This window comes from Conger conger, chromosome 18, assembly GCF_963514075.1.
Source record: "Conger conger chromosome 18, fConCon1.1, whole genome shotgun sequence".
In the NCBI taxonomy this organism is placed as follows: Eukaryota; Metazoa; Chordata; class Actinopteri; order Anguilliformes; family Congridae; genus Conger; species Conger conger.
In genome coordinates, this window is record NC_083777.1 from 13,896,374 (window position 1) to 13,904,873 (window position 8,500).

Sequence of the window (8,500 nt, forward strand, 5' to 3'; positions counted from 1 at the left end):
CTGGAGCAGCTTGAAGAAACATTTCTATTCCAGGCATTTCTTCTTCATAAATTTTGTAACTTGTAAATTGCTACGCTAGTTTGTTAACTGTAAGATGTTCAGTCGATAGTTGTGATTTACAATTGTAACTGCATCTCAGTATTGCCATATTCCAAAGATGAGCCTCAGTAACTGTCAATCAAAATGCTTAATATCTTATGCTGCTATTCACATAATTGACTGCCATTTTTAATGGTTTTAATCATGAACATAAAATGGCATGTTGCTTTTTTGCTTTTTTTTTTTTTAACAGAATGATGTCCGGTGAGTGGCAATTCAACAAAACAATAATACTCAGTTCCAGATGAGTCTTGGAGGACAGTATGCTAATTGAATGTTTTGAACTGGTATCTAGAGAGTATAGTATCTACTCAAAGAGGAGCAAAGAGGAGTGAATTAAAGAAGACTGTCAAACTCGACAAGGCTGTGAGAAGCTGCAGTCAGCCAGTCCCTCTGTTTTCACAGCCTTTCCAGGTCAGATGTCTGGATGTGTGCGGCTCTGTTCCTGTTTAAAGCACTGTTCATTTCCTGAGTTCCTCGTAGGTCCTGGAGGTGTGTGCAGTGCCGGGAACACTAATGAATCACTGCCAGGAAAATCCATTTTCGAGTTTAAGGGGACCACAAAAGCAGCGAGACTGTGAATTTGTCTTGAGAAGGTCACTATGTGAGATTAAAGGAACGTTAAACTATTTTCACAAGGCCATATCAGAGGAAGATCAGAGGACCAGACCATCTGGCATTGAAGCAAACGGTTTAGTTTATAGAATTTTAATTTAGGAGTCAAACTTTTTAGGATGTTGTGTGTGTTGTAATTATTTTTTCGTGTAAGCGCAGAATGAACACTAGTTGTAGTACTAGAAACAGCTCACCAGAGTGTGCTACAGTACAGACAATGGTAGAAAAGCCCTGTACATTTCACTACTCAGTTTTGCTTGTAGTATGAACTTCCACTGGATACCAGCCAGTGGCACGTGCACACACACACACACACACACTTTTATTAGTTTAGCGCCTTTTACAAAGCTGTTACAATGCTTTACACAAAGGGAGAAAAACAGACCTGAACCCCCAAATAGCAAGTACATGGGGTAAAAAAACTCCCCAGTGGGGAGAAAGACCCTCAAAAGGTGACGAGAAAAAATCCCCTTTTGGGAAGAAATCTCAGAAGGAAGCCAACTACAGAGAAGGAGCCCAGCCTCTGCTGGCCAGCATGGTGTAAAGTAAATGTAGAACCAACAGAATTGAATGTAACTAAGCAATAACTCACAACAGGCAGTGGTATATAGAAATTTTATCACAGCTAAGGGGCGTTGTTGGACCGACACAGCAGAAGGTCGCAACCCCCGTTGGAGTGAGTTATTGCTTTTATAAAACGGTTACCAAATAATATAGATATTATAGACACAACCCAATTAAAACTGTTTTTTTTTTTATTATTAAAAATTCCATTACAATAATAATTTACAAGAAAGTAGTTCCTGCATGCCAGGTAGTTGCTATGCAATGTTAGTAAACTTTAACGTTGTTCTGCCAAACTCGCTAGCTAGTTTGCTTGCAAGCTACCGTGAGTGAGCAAACAAGAGTTTATGCCTTTTTAATGTTTATTTCTGCAAACAGTGACAAACTGTCCCAACATTAGTGGGATCAAGACCCGCATCGATGGTTTCTGAATCATGTGGAAGTTGGGGCAGTGTGTAGCTCTGTGTCCCTGCTTGTCTGGGCAACATTGTTGCAAGGTGATTGACGTGCATCGGCTAGAATCAAACGGTTTTTCATTTTGACTAGAATGGCATATAGAAATTGCATCACCCCTATGAACCAATCACCAATTGCACCTATGCATTTTATAATAAGAAATCTATTGCAGCAAATCAAATGGGTTGAGTGGGTTGAGATAATAAGGTAGTTGGAGAAAGTAGAACGGGAAGTATAGTGTGCAGCTTGGAGAAGCAGGGTGATGGGTTTGTAGCTCCAGGCTGTGTCAAGGTGTGGACATGAACTGGGGCAGGAACAGGGCCCAGGACAAAGAAACAAAGAAGGAGAAGGTTAGGCACTGTTGAAATTGTCAGAAAACAAAATAAGATGTAGTCTCTGTGCCAAAGCCCCAAATCAATTTCAACTGATGTTCTAACCCTGCGGTGGCCAACTCTGGCCATTAGACTAGGTTAAGCTACCTTCCTCCCTCTGTTCCAAAGCCTACTAGGCAAACATCTGGCCCTGCTTGGGGGGGCAGCACAGCTGGGGTATAATGTGCATATTCAGATGACATTCTAGAATAAGGAATAAAACTTTTCTGTACAACTTGTGACTGATATTACATAATGTGTTATTATTGCACAGTAATTGTGTTAATCCATTTGGCACAATTCCCGTGTAAACATCATTGATCCTATCAATATGTTCAAACTGACATTGTCCCAGAATACAAACATTAATAGATGTCATACATTCAACATCCATTCTAAGTGTGTGTGTGTGTGTGTGTGTACATTTACTCTTGCATATTCACCAATATGCAATGTGTTTTGTTTCATACAAATGAACAAAAATATGTATTATATATTTTCATTTAAATTTCTTTGCTGGGGAAAAACTCTTTCACAATCTTCATCGGACCCTTGTTTAGCGTAGATTTACATGTGTAATACATTGGGTGACATTGCCGTGTTAGTCAGGTTAGGATTAGGTTTTGATTATGCTTATTAAATAGCGAATCTGAGAATCAGTCATGTTCCACATTCCTGTTCATGCCCAGAGGGGTGTAAACTTTTCTAAATAAAAGAACATCTTCTCTGTCAACTACCTGCTGTAATTATTTCCCAGGGGAACCAACCTAAAAGAACACTGAGCTAACAAACAATTTACAATTTACTCAGCAAATAATATCTAGCAAAATGAAGAATTCAGCAACGCAGTTGTACTAGTGTCTGAATTATTCTGTGGGACGAGTACTGGTGTAAAGTACTCCACCCAAAAGCCAATCAACTCACCTGTAGAATGACATATAGAACAATTATGTGTTTTTTGTTGTATTTTTCAAGCCAAAATGTGCCAAAAGTAGTGAAACCTCAATCAAAATATATCTTCATCAACAGACATGAATTAAGTCCAGACAGGCATTAGTGTAATTCTTGTCCATTTGTATTACCCAAACAGGTCATAATAATACATTGAATTTATTATGCACTTTTCATTAAAAATAAAATTGCAAGGTGCTACAGAAAAGAGGTCATGGCAGCTCCTGGATCAAACTGAATCAGACTTTCTCCCAGTGAGTCCTCATGCCCTTGACAAAATATATAGTGAAGATTACGAAAGGGCAATCACAATTTATACTTCATTTTATCCCAAGTAAATAAACAGAAGATATACAGAAAGATATACAGTAGAATACACTCGCTCATAAGTAAGTGACCTCTATAAAGTATTATGATAGTACAGCATGTAAAATACGCTTTGATTACGATTTGGAAAAGCACGGTGCGCTATTTGATGGATGTGGCGAGAGGCATGAGCGCAGTCGGAACTGATTCATCCCCTAAATCACGTCTCGTTGTTTACAAAAATATAAATTTGGTTGATGAGCGCTGCCGCTACCTGGGATGGCTAATCTGTGGGCAGGTGTTAAAAAAGCGTTTTTAATTCTCGCGGGGCGCTCGGCTTCTCAGTTCAGTAGTCTGCTGATTCATAGCCGTTCCCTCGGTCACGGCGCCCTCCGCCGAAACCGTAATCAGTTGCTTTGAATTATACGAATTAACAGCAGGTACACGTTCGTTTCCAGCGAGGGCGAAAGGGTACTTTCATAATGATGGACAGTAGGCATCTCTCATGTACCACGGTGGGAGGAGAAGGGTGGAGAAAAGCAATCTTCTCTGCGGCAAGTCTCGTCTCGCAGCCACAATATTTATTTTATCAGTGTAATCAGCGTTGCGCTAACGAAAGAGACTGACTGGTGATGAAGGGCATCATTTTCAAGTTTGAGTTTGCAAATGTAATAAAGCTCTGCTCATCAGAATGCATCCGCTGCCATAGTTTATGCAACAGCAAGGCAGAATGCAAGTTTAGAATTCTGCCTGGCTAAAAGAACTGGGCTAATATTTGGCTCAGGGCCTTCATACAAAGAGGGTGAGAGCACAACACAGCTCTGTATACCTGTGGGTCTCTCCAGTTTCAATGTTTGTGCACTGTAAATACTGTTAAAGGAACACTGTCACGGTGGTTTCAGTTGAGCTTATTTGGGTTAAATGCTGAAATGATGTGCGTGTTACTCAGGATAGCCAATGTAGGTTCCGTGATATTTGTACGCTAACGTTACTTTATTTTCTGGGAGTGTCATGTGATTGCCTGGATGGGTGGGCAGCCATAAACCAGACTCTGCCTTCAAGGGTGGAGTTTGAGTGCCTGTTACCTTCTGGATAACACAGGCTGGAGATTTCAGTCAAGCACTGTTTTCAGAAGTTTTGCCCAATATTTAGGAAACGGCTACACTGACAGTGATTTTAAAAATTCCTAAACACATAATTTAAGTATTTACATTTTTTAAGCTCAACTCAAAAAAGCATGATAGTGCTCCTTTAAATACTGTAAATAAATGTGTGTGTATAGTAGCTAATTGTTTCATGTCACTGGGTCAATTGCAGTGTGCTAAGCTAGAGTTTAAACCTCTAGACCACAGATCTGCATTTCAGCAAGAGCAGATATCCAAAGCTGTGGACAAAGATTTAGCTAATCGAGTTGAAATGCAGATCTACGGTCTTGAGGTTTCAACTCCAGCTCGACACACTGCAATTGACCCTATAAGTTAAGTCCCATGTTGACAGTATGTTATGTAATGTGCGCTTAAGTGTCAGAGGCAATGCTGAGCCCTTTGTTCTTCCTACTCTTTTCTCATTCCAATAAGTTCCCCCTGTGACAGAGAGGCAGGGAGAGAGACTTTTTCAGTCATTACCTATGTTGTAAAGTTCTGAGTCAGTTGATCCTCAGTGCATTAGTCACATAAGCAAAGAAAAATACAGTGAAATGCATTGGGGGGTTTAAAAGCAACTGGTGCAGTTGGCACAATGTCCGTTATGGGATTTGAACATGTAACCCATGGTTTCTGTTTTTATTACACTACTGCCATTTAGCAGATGCTCTTTTGTATTTTTACTAGTACACTACATTACATTATAGGCATTTAGCAGACACTTATCCAGAGCAACGTACAATAAAGTGCAAACCATAACCAGGGACAAGTGCGCTGAAAACCCTAGAGGGACGTATGGTTCCAAGTCCTAGAGTGATCACATAGATACAAATTTTAACCCTTGTATCCAGATATATAGCCAGATATAAATACTGACGCAGTTTATGTTAAGTTCCTTCAGGGATACAGCAGTATTGTCCTACCCGGTGGTCGAACCCACAACCTCCAGGTTGCAGCCCTATTCTGTGTGTGGACTGCAGCTTGAAAAGAAGCAGTGGACTGCAGAGGTTGTAGAAATTAGAACAGTCGGTGAGTATGAATCCAAACTTGGAGAAAAAAATTTAACAAAAGCATTTAAAAAATAATGTGGTTCCATCAAACATTTGCTGTTCCATTACTGGCTCCATTAAGTCTAACTCTCCCATTGATGGCATGCGGTGGTAGATCCTGATTATGATTGGCTGATCCCTGTGTGGGATGATCCATCTGCTGACTCTTTCAGTTTCATGGCCAAACTCATATTTAACATCAGACCCTTTCCGCCTGGTGTATCTGCCCAGCTGTACATGGGATGTGAGAAATGTCCCAATTATTGTGTTTACCCATTTTTTGATGCCGTGGAACTAGAGTCTCTCTCCTCTGAGCCTGCTGTAATGTTTGCTTGTTTATGAGTAACAGTAAATCCCCTCGTATATCCTTTCTAGGGTAATTTTATAGCACTGTAATGAAATTTAGTTGGAGAGATGCTGTACGTTTGTATTAATAATTTATCGCAGTACTGTGCTTCTGCCAATAGCATTTATTATTTAAGACCACAATATTATCAGTGTCAAGCAGATTATTTGCTGAGAACACAGCCCTTTCTGAAAGCACTCATTTTCAAATGCACTCTCTTCATCACTGCATCACTGAGGGCAATCACAGAAAAGAGGACATTATGAATCGTCACCCAGTGCAATGGTCCCAGTTTGGGGTATTGAGTAATATTGTCATCGGTTTTCTTTGACGATGACATCGCGCCACAGAAATGTTAACTCACTACTTTATTTGACAATGATTGGACAGTGTGTGAGTGTGTAAAAAAAGGAAAAAAGGAGGAGCAGAGGAATGGAGAAGTGTGCTGAATTTGTTGCTGAAGAAGTGAAGGCATTTTCTCGGTTTTGTGTTTTCTTGCGTTTCACATTTTTCTCAACACGCCTGTAGCCTAATATGCCTTGACACATTTCCCCCTTAGCCTTTATAACAAAACAAAACTGCTATAATTTTGAAATAAAAATGCTGAAATCGATTAAATGGTGCCCTTTAGGCTATAGGCTTTAGAGTACTTATAGAATAGTTTTGCAACAATCATAATTTGTATGAAATTAGACTGCTGCGGGTGCAGAAATCAATGCTGTAATAGTGGACAAGCCTGAATGAAGAAACTATGAAATAAATTAATTGAAATTTGATGTACCAGACGGGGCTAGCATTTTACAGCACTTACAAGAGATATACACTCAGTGGGCACTTTATTAGGTATTTATTACACTTATTTATTTGACTTATTGGTCTTCTTCTGCTGTAGCCTATCCACTGAGAGGTTTGATGCGTTGTGCGTTCAGAGATGCTCTTCTGCCTACCACTGTTAAAATGCATGGCTATTTGTATTACTGTCACCTTCCAGTCAGCTTCGACCAGTCTGGCCCTTCTCCTCTGACCTCTCTCTTCTAGAGACTGTTGTGCACGTAAATCCCAGGAGATCAGCCATCTTAGATACTCAAACCACCCTGTCTGGCACCAACAATCATTCCACAGTGAAGGTCACTTAAATCACATTTGTTCCCCATTCTGACATTTAGTCTGAGGCTTTAGCTTCCCAAAGCCTTCTTAACTCTACGTCATTCTTAAGTTATACCTGAAGCTGTACCTTTACATTTCAGCATGTTCCACGAAATGTTCTTTGCTAAGTGTACCTTCTGTAAGTCATACTTTCGTAAGGTTGGTCTGGACCACTCTTAGCTATACCTTATCGATGTTGGCAGCTGACTCTGCTAGTGGCCACCATTGTTTCGACTGCTATCCTTTAAAATCAGCTGTTACTTCTTGTTGCATCTTAATCTGTTAAGCAATATGTACACTAATAATTATACAGTTGTTGTTGGATAACAATGTTACTAAAATACCTCAATAATGGGAGTGTTTTCATGCAAAGAATACAATTGTACATTACAAAGGATGCATGTTGCACTTTATTGAACATGTAGCCTAATTGCCTTTTAAATTCATAAACTGATGATTTCTCACTCTCTCTGTGGGCCGGAGTGATGTTTAACCTAGTTCTTTCTTTGTTTTGTTGGACATCGTAGTCCTAAAACTGGAAAATAATGTTTCTTTATTCAGGGGCACCTCCTCTAACAATCTCTCCATTTCGTTTACTTTGAAGCTGTGGGATCACTTCTTTCTTTGTTTTTGTTTTTTTTTCCACCATAGCTTATTTTGTTTTTGTGGTGCGTTTTGCTTGTTGGTGCGCGTAGTAGCAATGCACAGTGTACAAGTATTGTGCCTCAGGTGGATATTTGTAAATTTGGGAAGCTAACTAGTAATAGCTCATTTGTTTTTTGTTACTGATAGCAAACTGGTATTGTTTTCTAACTAGATAAGCAATAGTATACAGAGTTTCAGTGATCGCTTGTCCGGAGTGCAATTTAGGGAGCTACAGGTTCCTTTTATCTCTTTACATGTTCAATCATCCGTGTTTAGCTAAACCTTTACAAGTTGCAGTTGCGTCGTTTGTGGCAGACTCACATCATATCTTAGTTATATAGCCAAATAACTTGCTTGCTCATAATAAAGTTGGTTAGTTAAAGTGAAAATATAAATAGTGTTGTGTCGCACACCAAAGTCAAGATTTCATGAAGTCACCTGTTGGGTGAACATTTTCTTAATAGAACACTACGAAAAGACCGCAGGCTCTGTTGCGTTTGTCACTGTCAGCTTTCCAAAACAGTGCCCGAGAACACTGAACTGTATAATAACGCCTTATATTACACTGTATATTCATAGACTTTGGGAACAGTCTTGTGGTTTTAGGTTGTTGCTGCAGTTCCTCCCTTGACCGTTAGGAGTCCGAAACTACCTATTGTACCTTTAAGTGTTTACAGGAATAGGTGCGTGAGAACAGGTTATTTCTTTATTTGGTCATTTGTTTTGGTTGTCTTTTTGAAGGCATATCCTCACTGCCCCGTTAAAGAGCAGACCTCTTTTAGAGCCACTGTAATACCATATGGCAATTTC